Here is a 19,242-nt window from a genome sequence, read left to right on the forward strand (position 1 = left end):
AAAAAAAAAAAAAGTTTTTCACCGGAGTACCCCTTTAACCTCTTAAGGACGCAGGGCGTATGGATACGCCCTGCATCCCGAGTCCTTAAGGACGCAGGGCGTATCCATATGCCCGTGGGAATTCCGGCCCCCACCGCTAGCCGGTTGGGGACCGGAGCCGGATGCCTGCTGAAATCGTTCAGCAGGCATCCCGGCATATCGCCCAGGGGGGTCATTATGCCCCCCCATGTCGGTGATCGCCGCAGATCGCTGGACAATTCAGTCCAGCGATCTGCGGCGATTCCGGGTCAATCGGGTCTCCAGTGACCCGGTGACCCGGAATTACTGGCTGTTCGGGGCCGTCTCTGACGGCCCCGAACAGCCAGAGCCTGCAGGGGTGAGGTGGCACTGATGCCACCTCACGATCGCCCTGATTCGTCGGCCGGATTACCGGCCGACCAATCAGGGCGCCTGCTGCGGGCGTCACTCCCGCACCCGCTCCGCCCCTCTTCCGGAGGACGTGAGCGGGTGCGGGAAGACGACCCCGGGTGCTGGGGACCCCGATCCCCGGCGTCCATGTTGGGATCGGGACCCCAGGAGCGACGGCGGCGGCGAGGGACAGTCCAGCGATGAAGCAACAGCAGGAGGTGAGTGACAGCCTCCTGCTGTTGCTTAGCTGTAGTTATGCAACAGCAGGAGGCAGACCACCACAACTCCCAGCATTCCCTTATGGGCATGCTGGGACTTATGGTTTTGCAACAGCTGGAGGCACATTATTTCTATGGAAAAGTGTACCTTCAGCTGTTGTATAACTACAACTCCCAGCTTGCACAAACAGCTAAAGTGCATGCTGGGAGTTGTAGTGGTGCATCTGCTGGTTGCATAACTACAACTCCCAGCATGCCCGTTTGCTGTCGGTGACTGCTGAGAGTTGTAGTTTTGCAACAGCTGAAGGCACACTGGTTGTGAAACTTAGAGGTTTTTTTTTTACCTAACTCAGTGTTTCACGACCGGTGTGCCTCCAGCAGTTGCAAACTACAACTCCCAGCAGTCACCTTACACCATGCACCGTACATGCTGGGAGTTGTAGTTTTGCAACAGCTGGAGGCACACTGGTTTTGAAACACTGAGTAAGGTCACAAACTCCGTGATACATAACCAGTGTGCCTACAGCTGTTGCAAAACTAAAACTCTCAGCATGTACAGTCTGTCAGCGCATGCTGGGAGTTTTAGTTTTGCAACAGCTGGAGGTCCCCCCCAAATGTGAATGTACAGGGTACACTCACATGGGCGGAGGATTACAGTAAGTATCGGGCTGCAAGTTTGAGCTGCAGCAAATTTTCTGCAACAGCTCAAACTGCCAGCGAGAAACTACTGTGAACCCCCGTCCGTGTGACTGTACCCTAAAAACACTACACTACACTACCACAAAAAATAAAATAAAAAGTAAAAAAACACTACATATACACATACCCCTACACAGCCCCCCTCCCCTCCCCAATAAAAATGAAAAACATCTGGTACGCCATGGTTTCCAAAACGGAGCCTCCAGCTGTTGCAAAACAACAACTCCCAGTATTGTCGGACAGCCGTTGACTGTCCAGGCATGCTGGGAGTTTTGCAACAGCTGGAGGCCCCCTGTTTGGGAATCACTGGCGTAGAATACCCCTATGTCCACCCCTATGCAATCCCTAATTTAGGCCTCAAATGCGCATGGCGCTCTCACTTTGGAGCCCTGTCGTATTTCAAGGCAACAGTTAAGGGTCACATATGGGGTATCGCCGTACTCGGGAGAAATTGGGCTTCAAATTTTGGGGGGTATTTTCTGCTTTTACCCTTTTTAAAAATGTAAAGTTTTTGGGAAAAAAGCATTTTAGGTAAAAAATTTTTTATTTTTTTTACATATGCAATAGTCGTGAAACGCCTGTGGGGTATTAAGGTTCACTTAACCCCTTGTTACGTTCCCGAGGGGTCTAGTTTCCAAAATGGTATGCCATGTGTTTTTTTTTTTGCTGTCCTGGCACCATAGGGGCTTCCTAAATGCGGCATGCCCCCAGAGCAAAATTTGCTTTCAAAAAGCCAAATGTGACTCCTTCTCTTCTGAGACCTGTAGTGCGCCAACAGAGCACTTTTCACCCCCATATGGGGTGTTTTCTGAATCGGGAGAAATTGGGCTTCAAATTTTGGGGGGGTATTTTCTGCTTTAACCCTTTGTATAAATGTAAATTTTTTGGGAAACCAAGCATTTTAGGTAAATTTTTTTATTTTTTTTTACATATGCAAAAGTCGTGAAACACCTGTAGGGTATTAAGGTTCACTTTACCCCTTGTTACATTCCCCGAGGGGTCTAGTTTCCAAAATGGTATGCCATGTGTTTTTTTTTTGCTGTCCTGGCACCATAGGGGCCTCCTAAATGCGGCATGCCCCCAGAGCAAAATTTCCTTCAAAAAAGCCAAATGTGACTCCTTCTCTTCTGAGACCTGTAGTGCGCCAGCAGAGCACTTTTCACCCCCATATGGGGTGTTTTCTGAATCGGGAGAAATTGGGCTTCAAATTTTGGGGTATATTTTCTGCTATTACCCTTTTTAAAAATGTAAAACTTTAGGGAAACCAGGCATTTTAGGTAAAAAAAAAATTTTTTTTTTTTACATATGCAAAAGTCGTGAATCACCTGTGGGGTATTAAGGTTCACATTACCCCTTGTTACGTTCCCCGAGGGGTCTAGTTTCCAAAATGGTATGCCATGTGTTTTTTTTTGCAGTTCTGGCACCATAGGGGCTTCCTAAAGGTGACATGCCCCCCAAAAACCATTTGACTCTCCTTCCCTTCTGAGCCCTCTACTGCGCCCGCCGAACAATTAACATAGACATATGAGGTATGTGCTTACTCGAGAGAAATTGGGTTTCACATACAAGTAAAAATTTTCTCCTTTTTACCCCTTCAAAAATTGGGTCTACAAGAACAAGCGAGTGTAAAAAATGAAGATTGTGTATTTTCTCCTTCACTTTGCTGCTATTCCTGTGAAACCCGTAAAGGGTTAAAACGCTTACTGAATGTCATTTTGAATACTTTCGGGGGTGCAGTTTTTATAATGGGGTCATTTATGGGGTATTTCTAATATGAAGACCCTTCAAATCCACTTCAAACCTGAACTGGTCCCTGAAAAAAAGCGAGTTTCAAAATTTTGTGAAAAATTGGAAAATTGCTGCGGAACTTTGAAGCCCTCTGGTGTCTTCCAAAAGTAAAAACTTGTCAATTTTATGATGCAAATATAAAGTAGACATATTGTATATGTGAATAAAAAAAATAAATATTTTGAATATCCATTTTCCTTACAAGCAGAGAGCTTCAAAGTTAGAAAAATGCAAAATTTTCAAATTTTTCATCAAATTTGGGGATTTTTCACCAAGAAAGGATGTAAGTTACCACAAAATTTTACCACTAAGTTAAAGTAGAATATGTCACGAAAAAACAATCTCGGAATCAGAATGATAAGTAAAAGCATTCCAGAGTTATTAATGTTTAAAATGACAGTGGTCAGAATTGCAAAAAATGGCCGAGTCCTTAAGGTGAAAAAGGGCTCAGTCCTTAAGGGGTTAATAAAGAAAATTGTTAAAAAACATGAAATAAAAAATAAAATAAAATGGTATTTAGGAACAAAATATAACATGCATCAGTTAAACATGGAGCAGAGTGGTTTTGGTCATCGATTTATTAACATATGTGTTTTCTTAGACCCAACAACTTGTAATTTGTTTATATAATCATAATACTTTTACATGTAGAAATATCCATTATTACTTACGATTATATTGTAAGTCCAGAAAGGTATATCTTTTTTGGGTCCAACTTTTTCAGATGACTGGGATTTCTTGCCTCACCTCCATTTGCCTACAGAAGAGTCTTATGTATCCATCTGTGTAGATTCTATTATGGTTATGTATTATGTATAAAATGTGTTATACTTATATATTTTTATATTGGAAATTGTTCATGCCATTGTGGTAGGCCTCAGGGGTAGGGGTAGTGTAGTCAGGGTATTGCTTCAGTATATCAGGGGTTAAGATTAACCCTATTGTTCGTGATGCCAGGCTGAGGGCTAATATGCTGAGGTAATTCTCTGGCCTATCAGCGCCCTTCCCATTAACGATAGGTGCAGGCATAAAATGACTGAAGGTCCACAAGGTAATTGAACTTGAACTTGGATAAACTTTACTTAAAGACTTGCGGTACATCCAATGAACATTAACAGTCTCAGTAATACTGTCTCCATACACTTCAGTGACTGACAGTTGTTGCGGACCTTGACTTTTGATATAAGTCTCTGAATTTAGGGTAATTTGCGAAGATCCGTCCGGATTTAGGGGTTGGATACGGTCCGGTGATCTTGCAGAGTTTTGTAAAGATCAGCCGTCGCCGCAAGGCTCGGGCCTAACTCACTGATGACAGCAGCGCAGATCCTTCTCTGTCAACAGCCCCCGAGGAAAAAGAGCGAGAGTAATGGCCGCCGTTCCCTTATATGGGCAGGGGCAGGGCCGTTTTGGATTGGTCCAAGTCAGCTGTCACTCACCGTTACATAGCCTGATGGGTAAACACCTGACTTCCTCCAAAGGTCCTTGAACTACCAACCATAGAGTCTTTGGAACACATCACGTGACCCGCAGGTCCTGCGACGCTAACTAGGCAAGTACACTTACTATATAAATATATACATTAAATTTAGATAATTTTATTTACGAAAGGGGTGACAAGGGGCTAACTAAGGATGAGGACCCCACCTACACCTAGGGACTCTGACTTTGGGGACCTCACCACAAGGCAGCGGATGAAATCCGGTGCCGGGACACCACACCATATTTTCCATTGAGCCTGGAACTTATTATTTTGGATTAAGATTTTCAAATAGCAGTAATTTACAAATCTGTTTAACTTTCTGGCACCAGTATATTAAAAAAAAATTGTTTTAAAACCAGAGTACTCCTTTAATGACTGCAATGTGAGATTTATCAAAACCTGTGCAGAGAAAATGTTGACCAGTTGCTCATAGCTACCAATCGGGTTGTGTCTTTTATGTCTCAGAGATCTTTAAAGGGGTACTCCGATGCTTACACATCTTATCCCCTATCCAAAGGATAGGGGATAAGATGCTTGATCGCGGGAGTCCCGCAGCTGGGGACGCCCGTGATCATGCACGCGGCATCCTGTTTGTAATCAGTCCCCAGAGCATGTTTGCTCTGGGACTGATTACCAGCGACCGCAGGGCCGGCGGCGTGTGATGTCACGCCCTCGCCCCCGTGTGACGTCATGCTCCACCCCTCAATGCAAGCCTACGGGAGGGGGCATGAGCTTGCATTGAGGGGCGGAGCATGACGTCACACGGGGGCGGGGGCGTGACTTCACACGCCGCCAGCCCTGCGGTCGCCGGTAATCAGTCCGGGGACTGATTACAAACGGGGTGCGCGTGCATGATCACGGGCGTCCCCAGCTGCGGGACTCCCGCGATCAGGCATCTTATCCCCTATCCTTTGGATAGGGGATAAGATGTGTAAGCACCGGAGTACCCCTTTAAAGAAGCAATCTGATTGATTGCTATGAACAACTAGTCAACTTTTCTTTTGCTCTGGTTTTGAAAAATCTCCCTCTATGTCCCTTTAAGGGTACAGTCACATGCTGGTAACTTAGCAGTGGGCTGCCCTCTGTAGGAAATCCACTGAGACTTACGCTATCCTTCACTTATATTGATTTGCGGACAGTCCGCAATAGTGGCAGATTTGCAGAATGCCAGTGAATCCATTAAAATGAATGGTAGCACAGCGGGAAACCCACTGCTAGTAACTAGCATAAGGCCATGTTCATACGTTGGAATTTCCATGCAGGATTTCACATTGAAATTCGGCTGCAGCAGAGTCCTGTTGAATTCAATGGAATTCTGCTGCAATGTGCACATGGCGGAAATCCTGTACCAGATGTTTCCAGCACGAAAATTCTGTTTTCCGTGTCTGCAGAAAGAATGAACACTTCATGAGATGGCGAATTCCTGTGCAGCCCTAGTGCCAGTTTATGCCAGTGCCCGCAGTTTGCGGAATGTCCTCATGGAGATTTTCAGTAGGACATTCCATCGTGTGAACATAGCATTTAGCTTAAAGGGGTACTCTGGTGCGCCAGCATTCGGAACATTTTGAGACGTCACGACCATTGCCGTAGGAACCTGATGTTTGTTTAGAACGCCGGGTGCTGCGGTAGATGGCGGGGGGGGGACCAGTAGCGGGACCCTCGTCATTAGACATCTTATCCCCTATCGTTTGAATAGGAGATAAGATGTATAGTAGCAGAGTACTCCTTTAACAGAGATGATCAGTGCAATCAGAATACTGCAGTCCAGCATTGTCGTGCCCTTAGCAATATATTCAGTTGTTAGGGAGTTTAGGTCATGTCCTGACATGTACTGTGGACATACACACTGGGCCTCATTTACTAAGCGGAAACCGAACCAGTTTTTGTCTGGTTATTTTGGCGCAGTGTGTCTGAGACATGTCTGCTCCAGACTTCGCCAGTGTGTGACAGTGTGCGCCTGGAAAATTCGAAAAACCCGACATTGCACTGTGAAAAGCCGAAAAAGGAGCATGGCCTGTCACAAAGGGGGAGTGGACGACCCGAAAAGGGGCGCGGTTTCTCAACTTGACCGATTTACTATTGAATTCACAGAAAATCCTGTGGATAAATGGCTGGAAATATCGACCTGGAAAAAGCTGGTCAGAAAATGTTCCCGACTTTTCCCAATAGTAAATAGAGAGGAACAACTTTTCCCACTAGTAAAAACCCGACACTCTTAGTAAATGAGGCCCACTGACTTTACAGCTGCTGTCATGTTGGAGCTGATAGGATTTTGTTTGGTAATTTATATATATCCACATAAAACTATAGTCAGTGGTAATATTCTACTATGCATTTATTTGTAACTTACACTACAATGCATTATTAATTATGTTAGAAAGCACTTAATATCTATGCACTTTGCACAGGACTTGGTGATGCACTTTATACAGTATGTATGTTTGCCTTTTACACATGTTTATACATGTTGACATTATAATTGTTTGATTCAAATGTCAGACAATATATGTGGTGAAGCACTATGTGGAAAGCCTTTTGGGTATGTAGGGTAGTAGGGGTGTTGCGGTTCTATATGATAAAGGGTGCTGTTAACCCTTGTCACTCATGACGCCAGGGTGAGGGTTAAACTCTGTAGTGATGCTGGGCCTATCGCCACCCTTCCCAAGAGCGATAGGTGAGTGTAGAATAAATAGATTGTCCACGGCAGTGCTGAACTTAAAACTTGCAGGAATCTTTACTGAAAATTTTCTGAATATGCAGTAACGGTAACAGTCTAGATAACAGAGTCTTTACAAACAGCACAGAAGTGATTGACAGATGCTTAGGACCGTAAAGTTCCCTTTAGATTAGGAGGATTGTATTTGCATAGATCCGCTGGATTTAGGGGTTAGATTAGGTCCAGAGGTCTTGCTCAGATAGTGGGGAATTGTAAGAACTATCCGTCTCTATCGCAGGCCTAAGCCGCAAGGCTTTGGGTCTAGTAATTTGTCTTGTAAGCTGCGGAGGTGGTACCTCGTCCAAAGTCAGCAACCCAAGAAAGCGACAATATGGCGCAGCTCCCTTATATGGGCAGGGGCTGGCCATTTTGGATTGGTCCAATCAGCTGTCACTTACCGTTACAATGGATTGTGGGTGATCACATGTCCAAAACCACCAAAGGTCCTTTAGCAAAAACCATAGAGTTCTGCAACCCGGACACATGACCCGCAGGTCCTGCAACGCTAAAACAGTGAGTAATACCATATACATTTATTTAGATAGATAATATTAACAAATATTAACTGACTAAGGGGTGACTAGGGGTTAAATGAGGAAAGCGAACCCCGACAGTCCTAGGGACTCTAACTTTGGGGACTTATTACCAAGGCACAGTATGAAATACGGTGCCGGGACACCACATGTATGTATGTGTATATATATCTCAATCCCATCGCTTAAAATGGTCCTATGAAGGGGACTGAAACTTTGCTTCCTGAGGCATGATAAAATAAACTACATCCTTTTACATTTTTAGTCTATGTCTGTCTATCTATCTTTCTATCTATCTATCTGCAAATATAATGCATTCATGAGCATTTACAAATATGAGGCTGCTCTTACATTGTGCAGTTTTGTTGTAGTTTTTGTAGCAGTGTAAAAGAGTACCTAGTATGATCTTGATAAATTTTATTATCCTCCTAGTTTACTCAATCCATCATAATAAACCACCCACTGCCTTTATTTTTATAATTTTTTAGTTTTCTTTCTTGATATTATACTGTATCTTCTGCTCAGTCTCACTGAGCTCCACAGACTGGGAAGGGGCATTCCCCCGCAGGCATGACATCCTCTGAAGCACTGAAGGACTTCCTCCCTCACACTGTTAGCAGTTCAGTGTAAAATAAGCTGTGATTGGCTGAGACCAACACACCCTCTCAGCTTTCTGAACTTTACTGAGCTGAGGTCCTACCTGCATTTCCTGACTTCTTTCTCTGCCAGGCTGCTACAGGAGCCGATCTGCAAGCAGGACTACAGGCAGGACCAGAAGGAGGATCCCTGGTGGCTGAACTTTTAGGGGATAATTTAACACATCAAGTTACAAAATTGTATTAAGAAGTATATTAGAAAAGTAATTAAAACAGGCTAATCTATAACATAAATATTTATCTCTAGTGACAGGTACCAGTTAAAGCCAAAAACAGGTGTGGATCATAATGAATTAGGTAATAAAGGCTAGGCACTCACATTGCATATAAGCTACACATTTTCTGCATCAGAAAATAAGCCAAACGCAGCAGTGGATTTAGCTGAAAGGTGAAATCTAAAGGAAAGTATCATATTTTATCTTCCAGCTGGATCCACTGCCTTTTGCTAATTTTTTCCTGCAAATACTCTGAAGCATACCTGCAATGTGTGTTCCTAGCATTATATTACCTAATTTATTATGCCCAAACCTGGCTTTGGCTTCAAATCTGCTGCAAAATCTATAACAAAATTGTGTAGTGTGAAAGTAGCTTGGCATGAGAACAAGTTATCTGTATTTGACGTATAATGATCAGCTAAAGGCTGCCGTATGAGCAGGAGAGAGAGAGAGGCTATTTATAGCGCCTGCTCTGGCTCCCAGTACAGTATCAGTCCTGCCTGGCTGTACTCAGAATACCGTGCAACAGTGCAGATGATAGGGACAGTGATGAGCTTGCTTCTTTAAGAAAATAGGGCTGTAGCTTTTGGAGACCAGTTTGGCCATAAGAAGGGAAAATTGTATTTTGTTATGCTACGGTTTTGTGTTATGCACATGTTAATCAGTATTACTGTAACCTTAGGTGAAGTCATGTAGAGTAAACCAGGTGTGCTGATGCCCCAGGGGGAGCCCACCACCTTAGGTCTTAAGTAGTGTACAGGGGGGGGGGGAGCTGTTCAGTGTAGTTCTAGGGGTGGAGGAGAGCTGAGGTACAGTGTGGAGAGGAGTGAGGAGGAGTCTATGGTAATTTGGAGGAGGCCTTGGAAGAACTCAAAAGTCTGTAGCCACGCCATTTACAAGCACCCCACCACACAGGTATAGTTCCAAGCCTGGCAAATAGGTTAGAAACTTTGGCTAAATATTCTTTAGTCAGTATAAAGTCAGCGTGGGTTGTCACAAGTTTCAAGCCTAATATCTAAACTATAGATTCCATAGCAACCATCATTCAGCACAGTGAAAGCAACTACAAGTCCCAGCAAGGTAAAAGGCTCCAAAGGGTTACTCTGCACTTCCCCTGTTTCAATGTAATGTAAAGGATTTTACCATCATTTCTGAATCAGTAAAAGATTTCCATAACCCTGCATCTGTTGTCACTATTGTCCCCAGTGCTTGGCCCAGGAAAACTGTCTAAACCTTGGAGCATGGTGGTTAACGTAACCCTGGCGTCACGAACGGTGTGTGACATCATTCACCAGCACTCACCACACTGCATCTTTTAAAAGAAAAATGCCTCTTTCTCTAATTATGAGTTACTGCCCATTCGATGACGGGTTTTGCCATCTTTGAAAGGAAAGTGGGTGCTTTTAATTGTTAGGATGAACCTCTTTGTGACCCATGACATACCTGCATGAATGAATGAGAAAATATGGTGCGAGCGCGGGAGTCAGGTCTGCCCCATAAACTGCAGATGACTGCAGCTATCAGCAGCTGACATCTGCCTGTAATGATTGACACTGACGATCACTCCGCTGTGTTAGATGTGTGGCTGGGGAAATCCAAGGCCTTAGCTAAGCCTCAATGTCTTTTCTTGATTGCAAATTGTTAAAGCCTGTTTTAGGCAATATAATACCGATAACATAATCATCCAAGCTATTCCAAAAACTTCCAAACATTAAAATTGTGGATTTTTGGTCACATCACATCCCAAAGAAATGTAATAAAAAGTGATCAAAAATCCATAAAATAATGTGAGCATATCCATTTTAACATATTATGAACTTCAAATAAAATTATTGCCACTAAAAATTGCGAAATTCAATATTTTTTTCAAATTTGCCCTACAAGTGTGCCAATGAAAATTACAACCTTTCTCACCAAAAAAATAAATAAATAAATAAAATAAGCCCTTATTCAAATTTGCTAGTGGAAAAAAAAAAGGCATGGGTCTTAGAAGGTGAGGAGGAAAAAAATGTCAGCCACAAATCAAAGTTCTGAGAGTCGTGAAGGGGTTAAATTGCTGACACATAATATAGCACACATCACTTGGCATAGTCTCTGGGATCTGTCATATAAAATTTCTGGATTTGTCACTAACCCTGGAGCAGGCTTTTCTAAGGGGTTGACTGTGCCCTGTGCTTGGTTCAGGGGCCTAAAAATGGGAATGGGACATTGTAGACATTACAAACTTAGGTGGACTGTCTTCAGATGTGTGAAATGTATCACAGTGGCTGAGGCTGTGTGAATAACCTGTAGACTTTCTAGTCATACTATTAGATGGTTATTTTACACCAGAATCAAGCACCAAACTTTGACTCTTTGACACAAGTCACATAAGCCACATCCCCTCCCACCTTTCACAGCCTGAGTGTAAGGGAAAGCCCTGCACTCAGGTGGTAAGTTAAGCCTGACTGACAGGAAGGGGTGTGGCAAGCATGACTGGAAGCCAACATCCCTTCCAATGTGCCTGGTCACGACTAGGGGTGATTAAAGAGAAACTGACAGGCTGTTCACACACAGAAAACACAATATACTGGGTTATATTTCAGTTCATCACTGTGCAGTACTGGATAAACAGAAGTCCCATAAGGTGTGGAGAACAGGGTAAGCAAACAACGGGCCGGGTCCAAGGATCCAATAGACAAAAGGTAGGCAAAAAAGCAGGGGCCTCCAGCTGCTCCACGCAGATGAGTAAAGGAGTAGATAAAACTTGACTTGTATTCCATCAGATTAAAAACATTGGATATCCATGGTCATAAAACACAAAAAGGAAAGGCAACCGACGCATTTCGAGCCGAATCTGGCTCTTAGTCGTGGCACAAGAATATACAGGCATGTGCCCCTTATATAGTGTAAATCCTAAATGAGCCCAATCGGAACCAGGAAACCGGAAAATGAATGACGTGTGCAATCCATGCTTCATCTGGAAAAAGCCACAAAATACGGATTGGACACTGAGTAACGAGGTATATGTAGATGGCTATGCGTCAAATATATTGCATCTAATGTGTGTACACCCCCATATGCACACATACTAAGTAAATGTGTACAACAAAATTAGAAACTATTTAAAAAAAGTTTAAATGTGCAGGACAAACACAAGATGGAATAAGTTAAATATAACGACTCCCAGAGTGTGGATAGAAACGTAATAAATAACAGCAGTTAAAGAATCATTATTAGCATATAAAGTAGAACTCGAGTGTTTTGAAAAAAAAATATATATGTATACATATAAATGTGCAATCCCAGTCAACTGCCGACTCCATCGGCCGAGTTCCATACATGTGCAAATGTTACAGAGCTATATTCGATAGCCAATGGCCTGACAAGAGAAATGAGATATAAATTGTGTCGTAAATGCCAACAAATAGAGAATAACTCTGTAGACCTACAGTAAAGCTAGAGTAAAAGGAATATATATGTATGTAATACTAATTAATTACTAATGTTGTTGATCGAATTAGATACATGTAACTGATAGCCAAAGATAGCCAAAAAAGCGGGGGGGGGGGGGGGGTTGAGGGGGGGGGGAGCGGTTGACACCCATTGTATGCAGTTATAGAAAGAGAGGGGGGTGTAATGCAGGGTATGGCACTGTCATCGCAACGTGGCAGAAGCAAACATATGTAAGCCACATATATCAAAATATACAATGGAATCTAAATGTCATCAAATAGTATGTGGGTAGAAAACTGCCTACGGAATGATGAACACATGTATATAGAAACCTGTAACAACCACAATGTGTGGACATGGGCCTACTATTAATTTGGTGGGAGTGTTGAATAAGGAATTATTAGACTGTGATCATATGTGAGTAGGTGATTAATAAATATACATGAGATCATGTTTGGTATTCATGCCATTCGGGAAGCGTGTGTCGAGGGTGAGAATCCAAAAAAGGCTTCTCGAGACCTCAGTTTGGCAGTGCAGTCAAACCCCCCCCCCCCCCCCCCCTCCCGTGACATGGGGACACTTTTTCTATTCCTATAGCTTCAAAGTTGGAAAGATCATTCTGATGTTGGTCACAAAAGTGTCTAGTTAATCCAGATATTGAGCGGTTGCTCATAAGGGTATAAGCAGTGCAGCAAAATTGCTCTGCAATTCTTGTCTTTAGTTTTCTTGCAGTGCTGCCTATGTATTGTATTTGACAGGTTTTGCACGTAACCAAATACACTACATGTGTAAAATTACAGTTCATTAAACTTGGATAGTATAATTTCTTTTGGTAACAGTGGATGTGAAGATAGAAGTATTTAATAGAAGGCTGCAACAAGTGCACCTGGCCGCACTGCATCTGTAGCACCCCTTGGTTACCAACCAATTTTTATCTGCAGTTGTCGATGTGAATTCACTGGGAGAAAGAATGTCCCGTAAGGATTGTCCTTTTTTCGCAACAAGGCGAGTACCGTTTTGTAGGGGAGATGCCACATGATCATCTTGATATAAGATGGGCAAATGTTTCCATAGAATGGTACAGATTTTTTTAAAGTCGGTACTAAACGGTGTTGAGAAGGTTGCTACGTATGGAAAATCAGATTGTGTAGATTTGAGTGTGGGTTCCTGTAAATAGGTCTCTTTTTTGAGTCAGCTATGCGCTGTGCTCTATTTAATGTGGCTTGTGTATACCCTTGTTTTTTGAGGCGATTTTCAATATTCCGACAAGTTGTCTGATACACCTGTGTAGTAGAGGAAGCTCTTTTTGCACGTATAAATTCTCCAACCGGGAGATTGCGAATTGTATGTGTAGGATGACTACTTTTCGTGTGCAAGATATTGTTCCCAGCAGTGGGTTTACGAAATAGTTTGGTATGTACCACATGGTTTAAAGGGGTACTCCGGCGCTTAAAAATCTTATCCCCTATCCAAAGACATGGGATAAGATGCCTGATCGCGGGGGTCGCGCTGCACACTGTTAAAATCAGTCCCCGGAGAGTGTTTGCTCCGGGTCTGATTACTGTCGATTACGGGGTCGGAGCGTTGTGACGTCACGGCTCTGCCCCTGTGTGACGGCCGTCATGCCCCCTCCCATAGACTTGCATTGAGGGGCGGGGCGTGATGTCACACGGGGCGGAGCCCTGATGTCACGCTCTTTTGCTCGCGTGGTCGGGATCCGAAGCCTCCAGCATTGACAGAAGCCATTGAGGTGGGTGCTGCAGCTGAGATCCCGGGGGTCCCCAGCAGTCCAGACCCCCACAATCTGACATCTTATCCCCTATCCTTTGGATAGGGGATAAGATGTCTAGGGGAAGAGTACCCCTTTAATATGTCTCTCCCGTGAGGGATAAATCCAGGAAATTGGTTTCATTACTGTCAAGTTGGTAAGTGAATTTTGAATTATGACAATTGTCATTAATATAATTCACAAATGAAATGGCTTGTTCCTCAGTCCCCCTCCACACCAGGAGGAGGTCATCTATACATCGGCCATACAACCCCATGGGGGGGGGGCGGAAGATGTTATTGGCTGAATATAGATGTACCTCCTTCCAGTGGGACATATGCAAGTTCGCTAAAGACGGGGAAAATTTCGCCCCCATGAAGCATCCTGTGATCTGGAAAAAATATTCTCCATCAAAGGAGAAAAAATTGTGTTTCAGCACAAAAAGGAGTACATCCAACATAAATTGTTTTAATTTATTATTGTAATTCGAGTATTTGTTGAGATGAAAACCCACAGCTGATACGGCAGATTCATGCGGAATGCAATTGTATAATGCCATGACATCACATTTATCTTGTGTACTCCATGGAAAAGATTGTAAGGCTTGCAATAACGTTTTGGTGTCACGTATGAAGCCCATGGTTCTCGATAGAAGAGGCTGGAGGAGGTGGTCCAGCCACTATTGGGCGATGGGGGGGGGGGGAGGGGGGACGTGTTTTTGTGGGTTTTGGGGAACCCATGGAAAATGGGGCATATTGGGAAATCAGGTAAGAGGTAATTTCTTCAATGAGAAGCTTCTCCATTTTCATTTTGACTATTGTAGTCGGATTAGACGTGACTTTCCTTTAAGTGGTGGTGTCCTCAAGTTGTTGGAGAATAAGTTTTCTGCATAACTCTTTGTCTAGTATTACCACTGCCCCCCCCCCCCTTTATCCGCCTGTCTTATTACGATGTTCTTATTCCTGGTCAATTGTTGGAGTGCAGCAGATTGTTGTCTGTTCAAATTGGGGGTGGCGGTATTGGGGGTGTGAAATAATGTCTTTAGATCTTTTTACACTCTCATCTGAAATATATCCATAGAATCCGTTCTTGATTGTACCGGATAAAAAGATGAGTTGCTGGTGAGAAAGGTATGCTTGGTTTCACTGACAAGTGGTTCTGTGTAATTAGACAGTGACATGTGTTGTAAGTCCATAAGAGTCACTAAAGTGGCTTGGTCCTCAAAAGAGGATGACAATGGAAGACAAGAGGTTCCAATAGTGTTGAGAAAATCCTTATGATGTGACATAACAGTATCCGGTATATTTTCTGAACCCATGATGTCAGATGTTGCATAGTGAAGAAAATGTTTTTTTGACAGTGAGAGCTCTCACAAATCGGTTAACATCTTTGATTGTCTGATGTAGGTCACCTCTCTTGGTGGGAACAAATGTGAGTCCTTTTGTGAGTATGCCCATTTGTATTGTGGATAAAATCGTGTCTGATAGATTCACAACAGAAAAATCACCATGTGTCACAATATTTAGTGTTTCCGTCTGTTCCTTGTACTGGTTCTTATAGTTTGGGTGAACAGCTTTAAAACAGCGGTCACTTACTTAAAGGGGTACTTCCAGAGCTCCGCTCCCCAGCGTCCGGAAGTTTATTGTTTCGAACGCTGTGTGCGGGCTTCCATGTTCAGGGCCACCCCTCGTGATGTCACACCCTCCCTCTCGTGACATCATGCCCGCCTCCTCAACAAAAGTCTATGGGAAGGAGTGTGAACATGGAAGCACACACACAGCGTTTGGAACAATAAACTTCCGGACGCTGGGGAGCAGAGTACTCCTTTAAGTGTTTGCAAAGTCAGGACCTTACACTTTCCTTTCTATTGCGCTCTTTTGCGTAATGTAGGTGGGCCGGGCAGTGAATTTGGAGGAGGCTGGGAGGGGAGCTCAGCGCAATAGAAAAGAAAATAATAAAGGTCCATAACTTTGCGAATACTAAACAGAATAAAGTAAGTGAACACTGTTTTTAAAGCTGTTCAACCGCACTATAACCCAGTATATTGGCCCTGATACATCAAACTGTGTGAGAGAAAAAGTGGAGAGATTTTCCCGCACCAACCAATCAGAGCTCAGCTTTCACTTTACCAGAGCTCGTTAGCTGAGCTGTGATTGGTTGCTGTGGGAAAATCCCTCCACTTTTTCTTTCACACAGTTTGATAAATCTGGGCCACTCTGTTTAGTGAGTTTAAACAGCCTGTCAATTTTTATTTATATTTCCTTTCAGTAATGATAAGAGCATTGGAACACAGTTCTCCTGACCTGTTAGGTCCTGGGGCTGGCATGTAAGGCTTCAGGGAGGTGGCAGGTTCACATTAACACCAAATCCAGTGGGTTTTTCATGGACACACACTTACAGAGCACGAACGGCTTCTTCCTGAACCTAATTGCCTCCATCACTAGAGAGTGATGAATTGACTGCTCAATGCTAGAATCATCACTTCATTACTATCCCACATTTGCCATCTGCATGAAGTCAAGCATTGCACGGTATATGGAAACAATTTATATATTCAACTTCAGTGTCGTGTAAAACTCCCACAAAATTATGACCAAAACAAATATTTCCACTGATTTCAGTATACTGGTCAGCATCAAGCTACTCTCTCATTTGGTCTTAACCCCTTAAGGACTGTGGATGTGTATACACATCCATGCGGGATGCACGTTCCGTGCAACAGGAGGTGTATACATGTCCATGGATCTCGTGGGTTCTGCCCAGTGTATCACACAGCCGGGACCCTGCCGCACTACCGGGACCAAAGTAAACTTCGGTCTGTCAGGCTATTTGGTACCGATATAATCAGATGTTGTGATATGAAAGATATAGGAAAAATACAACATGGCAAAGCATCCATATTTTATCAAAATGATTCAATTTAATGAATTTTCACCAAGTCAGGAAGTTTGAGAAAAACACATAAGACAGAGTGGAATGTGTGAATAAAAGTGGATTAGACAAGACAATACCCATAAGGTTTGACAAGTCTCCAATGAAAGTCCTGGAGAGTTAAACTCATTGTCTGTAATTTTTTACTCCAATGCTCTGCTCTGTACACCTGGATACAGGTGTGTGTGTGTGTGTGTGTGTGTGTGTGTTTAACAATGTGTTGGATTTGCATTCTATTTATCTGTATCTCTGGCCATCTATTTGACATGCCTGAGAAGTATCAATGGCATTGTCTTGTCTTGGATTATGTGTATACAGGGGATAAGGTGCCCACAATAATATTTTGCATTTCTAACACAATTATTGTAAATTAATGTTTTGCTGTGATGTCATGTAACTAGACTCTGAACCTACATAGTTAACACCCACCAGTCATCATTTTATGAATTGTATTTGTTTGGGTGGATCCTTAGGAGAGTAAACAGGTTAAAACTTGGGTGAGAGAAGCATCAGGATGCTCATCACAGGGGACAGGTTCATCACAAGACCCCATCCTCATCACAGAAGCATCACAGAAGTTCCTAGAGGCTAATTAAAGGGGCAGAGCCATGAAGAGTCGGGGGGAGAACTTTGTCCTATGGCCCACTCTTCTCTACAAATCGGATATGACTACAGGCGTTTCAATGGACTCCAGGCAGCCATCTTTCCTTTATCCAGAAGTACTATGTATACTCTCGGTAAGATACAAAGGTTTCTTATTTGATTAAGTTACCTTCTTTTTATTGTGGATGGAATTATGTAATGTAGCTGAGCAGACCTGGCTTTATATACTCTCCATACTAAGATGGTAATAGTAGTTTATAAGCCACACCCCCTTCTACTGCAGATGAAGGGGGCGCGTCTTATGGGGATCAATGCAATGATCATATTGCATATTAGCATAGTCTAATGGGATCTTTCTCTGCTCCACCACATGAGATAATAATTCCCACGAGGAAACTTAATTTGTCTTCCTTATTAGTAGTGTCCTATAAATTATATATTTAGTACCGTATCTTACCAGAAATAGTCGTGGTTAGAACTGGGCGGGGTTTACTCCCATTTTATATATTTAAAATGCTCATTTGATATTATTTGATGTAATGATCTCTATACAAAGTATTATAAATTATGTCTGAACTAACCCACTTCTGTGACTACGTTTAATATTGTTAAATAGCTTACTAATATATCGTTTATTTAAATCTGACATTACGTCATTGATATTCGTTATATAATTTCATTTATACTATTTTAATATTTTTGTTGACCATAATTAATAATAAATAATTCATGAATGAGTTATTACACCGAAAGGTCCCGGCAGTTTAACCCTTACAGCCATGGTCGGAAGTGACCGCAGGCTGTAAGTGTTTTGACAGAGGGAGCTCCCTCCCTCTGTCAAAACACTTACAGCCTGCGGTCACTTCCGACAGCACCAGGTGTCGCAGTTGTGGGGTGCTGAGCGCAATCCCCAGCAGGCGGGGTGGGGGAGGGGGGGTGATTGCCATCTCCTTTCCCCTCCCCTTCCTATCTTGACTGATTGACTTACAGGACTTAGGGCTGGAAGACAAGCCCTGTTAATTAATATGTCAAGGTGGAAAAGGGTTGGGGGAGGTAAAAGGCATGAATGCTGGGGTAATAGTATGGGTGAACAGGAGTCCAACGAGGGGTCACTAACGTAAATATGTCCAGTAGGCCCAGAAATATGTCCCTCCAGAAGATCCTCTGCTAAATTTAGTGAATCATGCACAGGGGGCAGTACCCTGCCCACTCAATTTTCATATTCATTGTCTGTGACTCCACATCTGTTAAACAGGAGACAAGGCTCATTGATCTACATGGTGAAGAAAGGCAAGTCGATCTGGCCTGCTCCCACAGAAGAACTGCGCTAGCACATATCGCAGAAAAAGTTATTGCTGGCTGTGGTAGAAAGATGCAGAATGGCCCATGCTGTCCCCTGTCTACTGACAAAAGGGCCTACAATAGACTACAGAACTTAACCAAAAAGAAATCTCAAAATGTGTCTTGGCTCGATAAATCACTCTTTTTTTCACATCATGTTGATGACTGTGTGTGTATAGAGAAGAGATAGCAACAGGATGCACTAGGGCAACAAGCAAGACAACAATGTGATGTTCTGGACAATGCTGGGGGTGTAAACAATATAAGGTGGGTTGTTTTAACATTATAGCTGATGGTTTTTATTTTATTTTTTTATCTGGTCTGACATTATGTTACTCCCATAACCGATTCTTCTTTATTTGAATATAGAATCCTTAATGCATATTGTGCACTTCTTACTAATCAGGAGACTTTTTAAAGCTCTGTGCCAGTAAAGCACCATAGAAATTGC

The sequence above is a fragment of the Hyla sarda genome, chromosome 2 (genome assembly GCF_029499605.1).
Source record: "Hyla sarda isolate aHylSar1 chromosome 2, aHylSar1.hap1, whole genome shotgun sequence".
Lineage (NCBI taxonomy): Eukaryota > Metazoa > Chordata > Amphibia > Anura > Hylidae > Hyla > Hyla sarda.